Source organism: Prunus persica, chromosome G3, assembly GCF_000346465.2.
Source record: "Prunus persica cultivar Lovell chromosome G3, Prunus_persica_NCBIv2, whole genome shotgun sequence".
Lineage (NCBI taxonomy): Eukaryota > Viridiplantae > Streptophyta > Magnoliopsida > Rosales > Rosaceae > Prunus > Prunus persica.
Genome location: NC_034011.1, coordinates 15528935 through 15544988, shown reverse-complemented (window position 1 = coordinate 15544988; position 16054 = coordinate 15528935).

Here is a 16054-nt window from a genome sequence, read left to right as displayed (position 1 = left end):
AATTTCCAAGTTTTTCTTACAATTTCCGTGGTTTTTATTCAATTTTTATCAATATCGATAATATCCCAATATTTCTATCGAAATTTCCTTGTTTTTGGACTATCGATATTTCCGATATCATCTATATTTTAGACCTTGATGATTGTATATATACTTGACTGAGACATATTATGTTCACACCTACATAACATTTCTGGATTATTCATTTCGTTTGACTTGGTTTGTTTTGAGACCCAGGTGAAGATTTGGCTTGGCCTAATGTAAGCATCGGGAGATATTTTGGGCCAAAATCTCATCATTCGGGTTTGGCCTCTTCTCGTTGGTCATGTGGACACCTATTCTATTGTGTAACATCTAGGGAATATATATATATATTTATTTATTTATTTAACCCTAATTATGAGCTTTATTTTTTATTTTTTATTTTAAAAGCAACATTTAAGCAAAACCTTCATTCTTTCCCCCTTCCCTTATACATTCTCTTCAAAAATCTGATTTTGATCTCAAATTGGGATGAGTTGTTCACCTATTAGATATGAATCACCTAGTTTAGGCTAAGGGTAATAATTGCTTAAACTAAGATAAGATCGTGGGATGAAGGAGATGAAGTTTGGGTGAGGAAGAAAAGGGAGAATAGGAGGAAGAGGAGAAAAAAAATCTTGAAGGTGATCCAATTTTGAAAATTTTGGTTTTAACTTTGTGGTTGTGTGATTTTAGTCCTTTAAAGAGTAATTTGAGTCACATGAGAATTAGGGAAATTGGATTGGAAGAGTTTGAACTTCTATTTTCGGGCTGGGTGGATAGAGCAATTTTTCAAGTGTGGGTGTTGTTGATTTTGGTTCCATTTTGAGTTTTTGATGAGTTCGAATGATAGGTATGAAGTTTAGAAGAGTTTTAGAAGCCTTAGGAACCTGGGGGGTATTAGAATGGTTGAAAACGACTTAGAACCAAATCTGGAAAATGTCATTTTCTGGAAATTTTCAGCCTGTGAGCCTCATATGTGCAAAGTTTGGAAAAAAAAAAAATTTGTTTTCTGCAGACAACAAGCCACGAGTCCAACTTTGGAGCTAGTTTTCTCCTTCGTTATAGCTCCGTTTTTAGTGTGGTTTGTTGGGTTAGAAACTAGAGGTATTAACCTTCAAAACCACTACAAGTTTGCCCTTTTTCGTTAATGTTTGGTTGGTCAAAGTGTCTCACAAAATCTGAGATTTTGTCTAGAAAAACAGGGGAAGTTGCAGGATTTTTGGAAGACGATGAACAGTAATTAGAAAACAAGCCCACTCGCGGCTATTATGGCAACCTCCAACACCATATTTTTAGTCCATCCGACTCAATTTCTTGATCTGAGTCCGATGGTATAGGTTTTGGGCCGTTTCGAGGGTTTTAGCTTGGAGAGTGGGGTGCACTCTCTATGTTAAGAAAAAAAAATATTTTTATAAAATTAGATTTTCTAACCTCATTTATGTTTTTTTAAAAAAAATCTAGGAATGGCAGAGAACCCGGCAACCTCTGAAGGGTAATTTCATCATTTTAGCTTCTCGGACATGAGGTAGGGTTTCTAACTTTTTCCCCAATGATTAGACTATATCACTTTTAATCTTGGTGTTTATATATAGTACTAAATATGAATATCTTGTTGTTTTGCTTCGTGGATGTTGTTAGGTGAATACTATTGTTTAGTTTTATGAATGTTTATTGAGTATTATGTGATGTTGGATGAATATTACTATCCATGTGATAAAATTTGAAATATTATTATTTTTATTTGAATTATTATTATTCCGCAAAGATTAATGAACGTTTGAGGTGCATTACAAATGGATCATAAATACAATTGTGTTGAGTTTTTGTGTAGTTTAAGGTATATCTGAGGGGTGGGAGAAGGCTTTAGATATATCTGAGTAAAAAAAATGTGGAATATATTCAAGTGACGGGAGCAGGGCTTGAATATATTGAGGTGATGGGAGCAGAGCCTCTAATGAAAAGTGAAAGTTGAGAAATTCGTAAACAAAATAAACATGGGGTAAGAGACGGATGGGCACTAATTTATATTTTAGGGTATTCGGAGCCACAGTGGGAAAATGCATGGTATGGGACATGTAGGCTTGATGCCCTAAAGTATGAATTAGTGGGTCTAGAAGGGAGTGAGTAAATCATATTATTAGATCATGGAATCCGATTGTCAATATCCTAATGTGAATAATTCCTTTTATATAATTATCTTGGTAAGATTTGAAGACTTCTTATTTTAAGTCCTATCTACTACTTTGCATAGAGATTTGACCAATCATATCTTGGAGTATTCTCTCTCCTTTACTGAGAGTAGAGATTCCTTGTTGTACATTCATTTGCTTCTATGACTCTATTGAGAATCCTGAAGAGCACCTTTAAGCTATGCCTAATTCAGCATGACTGTATAGTGCCCTCAAACATTAACAACATAGCCACAAAACATTTATGATGCCTCAAGTCTAAGAATTAGTTTGCACCATTGCAATTTATGAGTTCCAGCTTGACATGTGAGTAAGGACTTCCATGCTGTAACTCATGTGTTGGATCGCGTTCAGTGTACTTGTTCTTCTACAAGCACCTACACACATATCGATGTGTCTCCACACTTAATGACTTGAGACCTTGCCATTCCCTACATATAGAGACAATATTGTGTGTACTAGTCTTTGCAGAATATTGAGCCCCCCAATCAATATTCCTATGACCAGGAACATATTCAGGATTTAGAGATGATGAGAAGTCTCCATGTATGCAATCTCATTACATAGCTCTCATATCCACTTGTGTATTCCTTGGACTATGGTTGTTCTACATATTGAAAGATAATATAGGATGATTTAATGTATAAAACAACCTTTCTTGCCCATTGATAACATAATATGTCTTTTATCAGAGATGTCCTTAACTCTAACTTTTTACATAATTAGTTGGCTTTAAGGACATATTTCTAACAATAAGTTGAATAAAATATGACGTTCATTGGGTATTTTATCCAATAAATGCTGAGTTTTACCCAATGAATGAGCACTACCATGTTCGTTGGGTAAATCATTGTGTTTGTTAGGTAAATTACTCAACTTATGAGCACTTCCACATTTATTGGTAAAATCTTAGCGTTCATTGGGTATTGGGCACTTGAACTTTTCATTACCCACAGAAAGATGGTCCCAACATTAATTTGTTGGATAAAGAAGGGAGTTAGTTGGGTAATTTCCGTGTTCGTTGGATATTTTTTACCCAACTAATGTTGAGTTTTATCGAATGAATGAGCACTATCCCATTTGTTAGATAAATTTGCGCACTTGTTTGGCAATTACCAATGGAAAAAAAGAAGATGAAAAGTTACTTAAACATAAAAACTAACTCATGCATACACTATATGCCTATCAACTATAATGCTAAACAATAAATTATAAACTAAGGACTCGTATTATATCCGATTTGAACATGTAATTACAAATAGTTCCATTCCTGGTTAATCCAACCAGATTTCTTAGGAGTGCACGTTGCCGTCAGAGCTCACAAAATCTAACAGGTAGCCCTAACTAGTCCACTTGTCCCTCTAAAACCTCTGATCAAGTTTCTTCGCTTGAGATGTACGGATTTCTTTCAATTTTGCAAATACCTTTAGGACAAATTCGAAGAGCTTTTAGGGGAGATTTGACCCAGTTGCTTTACAGATGAGGAAGATTCGTCTGATTGCTTAGCAACTATATGTCGTCGTTGGTTTAATTTTTCAAATGAAAATTACAGGTTGGATTTTTGCAGATTATTGTGTTGCTATATTATGTTCTTATTAATTGTGTAGGACATGTATGCTATAAGATTTGTCTGTTTGCTTAGCCACTATATTTTCTCCTTGTTTTTTTTTTCAAATGCAAATTAGAGGTTGGATTTTTGTAGGATTTGTATGTTATAATCTGTTTAGTTGGTTTACATTATGATACATCTTGTACGTGATGATGTTTAGTTGGATGGGGATATCATCAATCATGATGAATTTGGAAAGATTGGTCTCCTTGAAAAGACAGTCTCATTTTCGAGTAAGATTATTGTTCCGTTCTTTAAGGCTTGAGAGGTTTGTAGTGTTTTATTGTTGGACACAAATTGATTTTTTAATTTTTGTTTTAGGTACCAAAGTAAGGTCATTCGGTTCAAGGTAATCGTCCCTACACCCCCTCTCTTGTCCGACAGATTCAAGGTGTATCATACACTATTATTCCACCTGAATCTCATGATGATCTGCCTGTGAATTTATTTCATGGGATGTTAGATAGATTGGTGGTTAGTGTACATTGCTTTGATAATGCTGATAAAATTGTTGACCGTTGGTGTTGGTTATCCTAAATGTACTAGTCCCATTTTGTGTTACCCATTAAACTCATCCCATAGTTTCCTGATGGGCACACAATTGAATTTTCCGAGGCAGTAGACTGTTGCCTCGGTTATTGGGTGGCAAATACATCTCCTCTCATTGATTTGAAGTGCAAATATATTGCCCCTATACTCCGTACGATTTACAGCATTTAAATTATATTAAAATCCATAATAATTTCCAATTCTTTTTATTGCAGTATGTTGTTTTTCATTTTTTCAATTCGTTTTTTTTTTCGTTGCATGGATATTATTACTAAAATGCTACATATTTTGAACTTTGGTCAAACACATCACCAAAATGTCACTCTTCATAAGGTGTGGATGAGAAATGGGAGGACTATACTAGGGATGTCCCAATCTATTTAGAATCTCTACTTGTGGTTTTGTAGGAGACAATCATATGTTTAAGGCCCTATGTATAACAATTGATTGGTCCGAAATGCTGTAGGAGTTGTACTTCTTATGGAAAGTTTGGTTTATAACTAGTAAGTAGATATTTATAGTGTTAAAGTGTAATGACCCAAACCTAAAATTCATATTTAATCAATAATTTATTGTGCGGAAAGACAATTTTGCCCTTGGAATAATTTATGAACGAAAAGTTGACTTTTTGACCGAAAAGGAATTTGACAATTCCACAGACACCGTTGCGTAGAGTACGACGAAACGAGTTCGTAGACACGAAATGAGCTCGAATCGGAGTTTTAACAAAGAAAATACGATTAAAATATCACGAAGGGCAAAACGGTAATGAGGAAAATCAGATTTTTTATAAAAACCTCATCTCTTTCTCTCGTTCTCCTTCAATTCTCCTCCAAATTTTTCGAGTAAGGTATTAATTTCTACCTATTTTCCGTGCTCTAGCTGATGGTTGGGTAGGTTTGCGTTGATTTTCACCGTAGCTAGCTCAGTTTTCAAATTGGACATTCGGCCAACTTTCGGCCTCCTTGTTCGGCCACTTCCGGTCAGTTTTTGGGGTTGGTCCAAGAACAAAAGTGGTTCCAAATATGGTGTTATACCTAGGATACCAGTTTGGAGCCTTGGTTTTTAGATTTTCCGGCGATGCGTTATCGCTTTGGACACCCATCGCTGCCGGCGAGTGCGGCGGCGCGTGGGCGAGGGTGGTGCCATGACACTGTTTTCTGATGCAATCCTTAGGTTGTCACAAGCTCATAGGAATTCGCGGATCTCAATTTGGATACCGTTTGAGCCTCGAACGGATTTTCCATATTGTGCGATTATCAGGTTCAATACTGTTGAGCCGTTTGATCGTAATCAAGTTCAGATATGTTGTTCTAGATGATTTTAGAAACGTATAGAATTCGACGGATTGTGAATCGGAGTCCCGGATCCTTCGAAATCGCAAACCCTAGGGCTAGGGTTTAGAAATTATGCGATTGCAGGATTGTGATCAATCCGACCCTCCGATTGACACCAATACCCTTGGGACATGTGTCCTAGATGTATTGGACCTTCTAGCGGCTTCCGGATCATATTGTGAGGTCATGGACCCGTGGGGTCCCGGATTGACTTTTTGAACTTTAGCACTTTTTGAGTCCCAAGATACCGCTAAACTACCCCACGTGGAAGGAAAGCTGTTATGGGTATAAGGATCACTTTAAATTGACGCACATACTTTTAGGAGCCGGGGGTAGGGTTTTTAATTTACTACTATATTGTATTAATAGAATATTATGATCATTGAATCAGGCACCCGGGCACCAGTTGACCCGCAGAAGGGACCTTCAAGAGGTCCAGCGAGCTCAGACTATCAGTGAGTGGACTCTTTGTTTTAATAAATGTGGACTACGGTTCCCTGAATCCTGCGAGTTGCGGCTCGGACTGACTTCGTGTCACTGAGACCTGCGAGTATGTGTCACTCATGGTGATGCAAGGAATTGACGGATACAAGGAATTGACGGAAATAGGGTACACCTAGGTGATAGTTTTAAACTGTTTTCAAATGTATAGTTATATACATGCATTGATTTCAGAAATAAAGAAAATAAGTTAGTTTGTATAACTGTTTACACAGTGGAGTTAGTATGTTCATATGGTATTTTCTAAACTTTGTTTTTTGGGTCCACTCACCCTTATTGTTGTTTTGCGCCCCCAGGCAGTAGACGTGCACAGGAATCCACCACCGGGCCACTTCCCATCCTCCGCGTCTTTCTTCTGATGTAGGATTTTGTTTTGGAAAAAGATTCACTCTTTTGTAAATTTAATAGTCGCTATGATGTTTTGCTCTAGACTGAGATTTGAACTGTTGGAATGTATATATACATATACTGGCAATTGGTTGTATATATACTTGTTTTGATAGGTGTAAATATTTTGGTATTGAGCCAGTTACAAGAGAAACTCTGCCGGTTTTTTGGTAGAAGTTCATCTTTTTATTTTTCTCGTGTTTTGTAGAGAAGGGCAAATAGGTCATTTATGCCCGACATTCGTCAGGTGTCGGACACGCACAGGGTCTAGTTTGGATTCCAAAGCGGAATTTGGATCGGGTCCTGTCAACTTGGTATCAGAACATTATGTTTAATTTCCTGTAGACTTTGCACCTCGTGCATCCTTGTTTTCCTGAAAATCTGTTTCTTGTGACAGTAAGATGGGCCCTAAATGTGGTGGTATTCGTAGAGGGATTAGACAGTCGTCTCGACAAAGGGGACAAGATCCCCAGCTCGGGTAGGAGGAAGTTCCTGTTCCTGCACCGGTACCTGAACTGGTAGAGCAGTCTGTAGTTGGAGGCCCGTCAGGAGCCGTACCTGCTGTACCTGCTATGCAGGGAGAGCCCCACTTCCAGCAAACCTTGGACTTGGGTGTGTGCTGATGCAGCATGGTAGGGTGATCGCCTATGCTTCTAGACAACTGAAGAAGCATGAGTTGAATTATCCAGTTCATGATTTGGAACTTGCTGCAGTAGTGTTTGCCTTAAAGATTTGGCGGCATTATCTTTATGGGGAAACTTGCCAAATCTTTACAGACCACAAAAGTTTAAAGTATTTATTCACCTAGAAGGAATTAAATTTGAGGCAAAGAAGATGGTTAGAGTTAATAAAAGATTATGACTGTACCATCGAGCATCACCCAGGAAGAGCTAATGTTGTTGCAGATGCACTCAGTCGAAAATCTTCAGGATCTGTAGCTTATCTTTGCGGACGATATTTGCCATTAATGGTAGAAATAAGGAAGCTCAGAGTTGGGCTAGATGTGGATAATCAGGGAGCGCTGTTAGCTACTCTCCATGTGAGACCAGTGCTAGTAGAACGGATACTCGCAGCTCAATCTCAGGATCCTTTGATTTGCACGCTGCGAGTGGAGGTTGCAAATGGCGACAAAACTGATTGTTCTGTAAGAAATGATGGAGCGTTAATGGTGGGTAACAGGTTATATGTCCCTAATGATGAAGCTCTAAAACGGGAGATTCTTGAGGAGGCCCATGAATCAGCGTTTGCAATGTACCCTGGAAGCACAAAAATGTATCATACTCTGAGAGAGCACTACTGGTGGCCTTTTATGAAGAAAGAAATAGCAGAGTATGTCCGAAGATGCTTAATTTGTCAGCAAGTGAAAGCTGAACGACAGAAACTATCAGGGCTATTGCAACCACTTCCAATTCCTGAGTGGAAGTGGGAGCGGATTACGATGGATTTTGTGTTCAAGCTGCCCCGAACACAAAGTAAGCATGATGGAGTGTGGGTCATCGTGGATCGACTCACCAAGTCCGCTCCTTTTTCATAGATGAGATCATGAGACTTCATGGAGTACCAGTATCCATTGTGTCAGATCGAAACCCATGGTTTACATCCCGATTTTGGACAAAGTTAAATGAAGCTTTTGGAATCCAATTGCAGTTTAGTACTGTATTTCACCCCCAGACAGATGGTCAGTCTGAGAGGACCATTCAGACACTAGAAGATATGTTGAGAGCTTGTGCACTTCAATTTCGGGGTGATTGGGATGAGAAGTTACCACTTATGGAGTTTGCATATAATAACAGTTATCAAGTGAGTATCGGAATGTCTCCATTTGATGCCTTGTATGGGAGACAATGTAGAACTCCGTTCTATTGGGATGAAGTGGGTGAACACAGATTGGTTGTATCTGAGGATGTTGAATTGACCAAGAAACAAGTGCAAATCATTGAGAACGACTCAAGACAGCTCAGGACCGACAAAAGAGCTATGTGGACAATAGAAGAAAAGATCTTCAGTTTGAAGTTGGAGATTGGGTATTTTTGAAATTATCACATCGGAAAGGTGTAGTGCGATTTGGGAAGCGGGGGAACTAAGTCCTCGCTATATTGGACCCTATGAGATTATACAGCGTGTGGGTCCAGTAGCTTACAGGCTTGCTTTGCCTTCAGATCTAGCTTGATTGCATGATGTTTTCCATATCTCCATGCTCCGAAAGTACATTTCCGACCCTTCCCATGTGTTAGAGGAGCAACCAGTAGAGTTGGAGGCTGATTTCACTTATGTGGAGCAACCAGTTCAGATCTTGGATTGGAAGACGCAAGTGTTGCGATCGAGAGAGATTCCACTTGTGAAAGTCTTATGGAGGAGTCATACTGTAGAAGAGGCTACATGGGAACCCGAAGACCAAATGCGGGAGCAGTACCTTCACCTCTTCGAGTGACAGGTGCGTAAATTTCGAGGACGAAATTTGTATAAGGGGGGTAGGTTGTAATGACCCAAACCTAAAATTCATATTTAATCAATAATTTATTGTGCGGAAAGACAATTTTGCCCTTGGAATAATTTATGAACGAAAAGTTGACTTTTTGACCGAAAAGGAATTTGACAATTCCACAAACACCGTTGCATAGAGTACGACGAAACGAGTTCGTAGACACGAAGTGAGCTCGAATCGGAGTTTTAATGAAGAAAATACGATTAAAATATCACGAAGGGCAAAATGGTAATGAGGAAAATCAGATTTTTTTATAAAAACCTCATCTCTTTCTCTCTCTCCCTCCCGTCGCGAAATTCCCTTTCCCCTACAATGTTTTTTCTTCGATCGCCGTCGCCGCCACAGACTACCGCCGGCGACGAGACCGGTGTCGTTTGAACCGCCGCCACCTCCTCTTTCCTTTCCGACCATTCTCCGCCCGTGGAACCGCCGGCGCTGGCCGGAAAGAGCAGAAAACAGATCGGTTTTGTCATAATTTCAAACCGTTCGTTCTCCTTCAATTCTCCTCCAAATTTGTCGAGTAAGGTATGGATTTCTACCTATTTTCCTTGCTCTAGCTTATGGTTGGGTAGGTTTGCATTGATTTTCACCGTAGCTAGCTCAGTTTTCAAATTGGACATTCGACCGACTTTCGGCCTCCGTGTTCGGCCACTTTCGGTCAGTTTTTGGGGTTGGTCCAAGAGCAAAAGTGGTTCCAAATATGGTGTTATACCTAGGATAGGAGTTTGGGGCCTTGGTTTTGAGATTTTCCAGCGATGCGTTATCGCTTTGGACACCCATCGCTGCCGGCGCGTGCGGCGGCGCGTGGGCGAGGGTGGTGCCATGACACTGTGTTCTGATGCAATCCTTAAGTCGTCACGAGCGCATAGGAATTCGCGGATCTCAATTTGGATACCGTTTGAGCCTCGAACGGATTTTTCATATTGTGCAATTATATGGTTCAATACTGTTGAGCCGTTGGATCGTAATCAAGTTCAGATATGTTGTTCTAGATAATTTTAGAAACGTATAGGATTCGACGGATTGTGAATCGGAGTCCCGGATACTCCGAAATCGCGAACCCTAGGGCTGGGGTTTAGAAATTATGCGATTGCAGGATTGTGATAAATCCGACCGTCCGATTGACACCAATACCCTCGGGACATGTGTCCTAGATATATTGGATCTTCTAGCGGCTTCCGGATCATATTGTGAGGTCATGGACCCGTGGGGTCCTGGATTTACTTTTTGGACTTTAGCGCTTTTTGAGTCCCAAGATACCGCTAAACTACCCCACGTGGAAGGAAAGCTGTTATGGGTATAGGGATCACTTTAAATTGACGCACGTACTTTTAGAAGCCGGGAGTAGGGTTTTTAATTTACTACTATATTGTATTAATAGAATGTTATGATCATTGAATCAGGCACCCGGGCACCAGTTGACCCGCAGAAGGGACCTTCAAGAGGTCCAGCGAGCTTAGACTATCAGTGAGTGGACTCTTTGTTTTAATAAATGAATTTAAGCAGTTCAGTTTCAGTTATAAGCTGTTTTATGCTGTTAAATATTTTATGTTGCATGCTGCCGAGTGAAATTTCCTTTAAAGAATATAGGAAAAGATATTCTCGTTAATTATCAAATAAATGGCAGCAGAATTTTAAAGATTACAGAAAGTTAATTGTTCAACAGTTTTGCTTTAGAAACTTTATATTTTCTTAAATCACATTGTACCCAGTTATTAAATGTTGCCTTCGGATTATATTTGTTGCCTTCGGTTTAGTCAGCATGCTTGACAGTTGCCCCACGAGTTCCTTGGTACTCGAACTCGTGTGGAGCGAGTAATGCGGATAAAAGTGGACTACGGTTCCCTGAATCCTGCGAGTTGCGGCTCGGACTGACTTCGTGTCACTGAGACCTGCGAGTATGTGTCACTCATGGTGATGCAAGGAATTGATGGATACAAGGAATTGACGGAAATATGGTACACCTAGGTGATAGTTTTAAACTGTTTTCAAATGTATAGTTATATACATGCATTGATTTCAGAAATAAAGAAAATAAGTTAGTTTGTATAACTGTTTTTACAGTGGGGTTAGTATGTTCATATGGTATTTTCTAAACTTTGTTTTTTGGGTCTACTCACCCTTATTGTTGTTTTGCGCCCCCAGGTAGTAGACGTGCACAGGAATCCACCACCGGGCCACTTCCCATCCTCCGCGTCTTTCTTCTGATGTAGGATTTTGTTTTGGAAAAAGATTCACTCTTTTGTAAATTTAATAGTCACTCTGATGTTTTGCCCTAGACTGAGATTTGAACTGTTGGAATGTATATATACATATGCTGGCAGTTGGTTGTATATATACTTGTTTTGACAGGTGTAAATGTTTTGGTATTGAGCCAGTTACAAGGGAAACTCTGCCGGCTTTTCGATAGAAGTTCACCTTATTATTTTTCTCGTGTTTTGTAGAGAAGGGCAAATAGGTCATTTGTGCCCGACATTCGCCAGGTGTCGAACACGCACAGGGTCTGGTTCGGATTCCAGAGCGGAATTTGAATCGGGTCCTGTCATATAGTGTCATTGATGCTATTGTTGGTTTTATAATATTATTGTTGAATGGTAAAAGGGCATTGTTCGCCATACTGGACCACAACCTGCTTTTCATGTAGCCGAGGGTTAAACATGTGTATATGCTTTATCTTGTGAGGCGTTTTTTGTATAGTAGCCACGAAGCTTGGAGGTTTTTTCTAAGTGAAAAATTTCAAACTTGGTGGAGCTAGGTTTCTATTTTTTACTCATCCTAACTTTAGTGTGCATTAGAAGCGGTGACTAAGAAAGTACCAAAATCTTAATTCATCTTAGCTAGGCTTATGGTAAGAACATAATTTTGATTCATGTTTATTATTGTTATTTCAAATTGCATTTAATTCTTTCTTGTTTGGAGTTTGGTATGTTATCTCAGTATGACCTGATACTCAGTGATTTGTGGTGCGACCATTGCCTATGTTAAGCTACTTAGTTTCTATGTTCCTGCCTTACGAAAAATTCAATACATTCATTATCTTCCGTTTAAAAGTATATTATCCCAACAAATGAGCACTTCTACGTTTGTTGGGTAAATCTTAGCGTTCATTGGGTAATGGGCATTTGAATTCTTCATTACCAACCGAAAGATGGTCTCATTATTTGTTGGATAAATAAGGGCATTTGTTGGGTAATTCCAGTTATCATTGGGTATTTTACCCAGCTAATGCTGAGTTTTACCAAACGAATGCGCACTACCCCTTCCGTTGGATAAATCTGAGCATTTGCTTGGCAATTATCAAAGAAACAAATGATAAAAAGTTACTTAAACACGAAAACCAACTCTACATTATATGGCCCTTAAATATAATGCTAAACACTAAATCATAACCTGATGACTCATATTGTATCTAATCCAAACATGCAATTAAAAGTAATTTCATTCAAAGGTTTAACTATTACATAAACTTTGTGTAATTGCATATACATCTATACGATTTCACATAAATTGTCACGTCATATCGTGAACTTGAATGAAATTACATAAAAAATTTCTTTTGATGATGAATAAATATTTTATAGTTTGAGATTGATTATTATACTTGAATGACAATTACTACTTATATTTGATTATTATGCTTGAATGACAATTACTACTTGGAATGGGACCTACATGAAAAAAGTTGAGAAAATAAGGACAAAAGTGAGCAAAAAAGTTGCTGAATGAAACCCACGTGTCCAAGACTCACAGCTAGAGTAGTTGCTGGACCAAAACTTCATATGTGGGCCCATGCCTATAGGATGTCATCTCCCCAACGACTACATTGCAAAATTAAATGATGCAATTCTTGTTTTTTTTTTTTTTTTTTAAATTTATTATTATTTATTTTTAGCTTTAGCCAACAGCCAACAGCCAACAGCTTTAATTTTTTCAAAATGAAATCAGGTCCAACAGTAAGTTGATCCAAGGGTCCAATTTGAACTCTGACTTTAGCCAAATCCAACAGATACAATAATTTTCTCGTCAGAATCGGTGTCAAACAAGTGTTCGTTACTCATTCTATTGTGGGGAAGCAAGGAGAAAGAACTTCAGATAAGATGGATGGTTTTGATGAAGTGATGGTAGAGATAGGTTTGATATTTATAGGAAATCAAAGATATCTGATATGAGAATCGAAGGGTTGAGATGAAGATAAGAGAATCCGATCCAACGGTTGAAAATGAGATCAAATTATGTCATGTCGAATCTTGAATTGTGTGCAAATTAGAAACAATAATAGATGTTGAATTGTCTGCAAAAACGTTATAAGATACCAACGGTTCAGATTAAATGCACTTTACAATCCAACGATTCTTTTTGGATGAAATCATATCTTCTCCGAATTTAAATATTTTTAGGTCTATTTGTTTGAAAAAATAAAATGAACCTAACACACACAAAATTAATTTTATAAAGTTAACACAAAATAAAATTTTAACACAAAAACGAATTAAGACAAAAATATCAATTTACATCGTCCCCACTGGAGCAAAAACCACATTTACAACCCTCGAAGGTGTAAAGAGGATGCAAAAGTGGCTTTACACCGCCGCCGCCCCCCCCCCCTCCCCGCCCCAACAGTGGGTGCTCTAAGAGGTGTAAGTTGGAGGTGTAAAGCCACATTTACATCTCCTTTACACTTCCAGGAGATGTAAATGTTGTTTTTCCTCTAATGGAATATATATATATATATATATATAAATTTGAGGGTGTAAACATAAACATAAAAATTAAAAATTAAAAATTACTACAAAGCTAAACTAGAGGGGTTCAATATTAAAAGGAGAGAGATTTGGGCCTTTGGATGAAGTCAAAATTGTGGCCATTGGAGGAAGAGTTCAATAACAGGAGGTGGACCCCGTGATTAAGTCAATTTCTCATTTTCTTCTACCCCCACCAGCTTTTATCTCTCCTACTTTTCTTATGTGGACCCCAACACATTGAGTTGTAAAAATTGATACAAATGTGCATCAATTTTTACATCTTCTATGATTATTGTGTATGCACATCTCTTTACACCTTCGGGTTGGAGTAGTTTCTGAATGTTGGAGGTGTAAAAGTGTAATACACCCCCTTTTATAGCCCAACAATTGAGATGCTCTTACACCTCAACGCTTAGGTTTTGTTGTAAATGATGTTTCTCAATAACGACATATTTCTTCAGTCGCAAATAATCCCACGAAACACGCTTAGACGACTTGCATAGTGAGTTGTAATTCAGTGGAAGCGATTACAACATACATTGGGTGTCGTAATTGAACACTATCAAACAGAATCATTTACAGCTTTACAGGGGATCTCAATTCCTCAAGTTGCTTTCTTACTTTAAGAAGTGCCTCGAAGTACATGTTTAACTAATCCAGTTATCAATAACCAATATCTATAACCCAAAGATTGAAACATAGCCCAAAGACTGAACTCAAGTCACATTGAACTAATCCAATTTACCAACAGCAGCAATAATGAACTCAAAAAAGAAACATAGTGCAAAGACTGAACTCAAGTCACATTCAACTAATCTAAAGTTCACATCCTCATAAGAAAAAAAACCAAAACAAAAGAAAACATGGTCACATAGCAAACACTCACCCACAAACAAATTGGCAAAAACCCATGCCCTTCACATTTTAAAAAAAAATGAAATGAAATTTATTGCCAAAGAAAAGGAGAATAAGATAGGAAAGTGGGTAAGGAAGCCACAAGGCCCAAGAGCCAAAAAAGCGAGCAAAAACAGACAAACGGCCAAAAAAGAAACTACAAGAGACTAGACTAAAGAAAACAACAGGCAACATAATAGCCAAGAACTACGCTAACCGCCAATTTAACAATTGCTGCCTTCCAATCTGACAAAATGAAACTTAAACTTAAATCCCTAAATTCAGAGGTCGTAGAAAGCCATAGCGAAGACCAAAACCTGATTCGATCCCAAATCTGATCGATCTCATCCCCCTCGATATTCTCAAATATTCTTCTATTCCTCTCTCCCCACACCACCCAAAACAGTGCCATCACCGCGCAATTGCCCAGAATTACTCATCTCCTTCTTCCTCCAAAGAAGTTCATCTCTGTCCCTAGGAAATCAGAAACAGAATTATAGTTGCCCCAAACCATCCCCGTCTCCTGACATAGTCTTGCCCACAGAGAAGAAACATTTGGGCAAAACATAAATAAATGATCTAGTGTTTCATTACCACATTTGCATAGAATACACCAACTCGGAGAGAAATATAAACTAGGATTTCTTCTTTAAATCAAATCACAAGTGTTAACTTTACCATAACTAATAAACCTCACCGACAGTTTTACCTTGGGGGCTACATTAGTTTTCCAGATTATACGAGAAGGAGGGAAGATGGGTGAAGAGGGATTAGCAATCAAGTGGTCAGAAAATGATTTGACTGAGAACACTCTAGATGATTCCAACCTCTATAATCTAAGGTCACCCCTATTTTGAAGCAGAATCACAGTCCATTGATCCACTTTCTCCAAATGGCCCCAAAACCCTTCTTCTCCAAGACAAAATCAAGATAACCCCAGTCCACATGATACTGTGCTTTCTCAAAATCAATCTTAAATAAAACACCTTTCTTTTTCTTTTCGTTTTTAGTTTCTTCCACTACCTCATTCGCAATTAGAACTGCATCCAGAATCTGTCTATCTTTCACAAAAGCACCTTGTGCTTAGGCAATGGTGTCGCCCATCACCTCTCTCAATCTGTTTGCCAATACCTTGGCAATAATCTTGTATAAACTAGAAGTCAAGTTAATAGGTCTGAAATTTTCCACTCGTATTGCATCAGGCTTCTTCGGAATAAGACATATGTATGTTTCGTTAGTAATGTGGTCGATAATACCAGTTCTGTGAAATTTGATCAGCACCCTCATCACTTCGTCCTTAAGAATGGACCAACATTGCTGAAAAAGCGCCGTGGAGT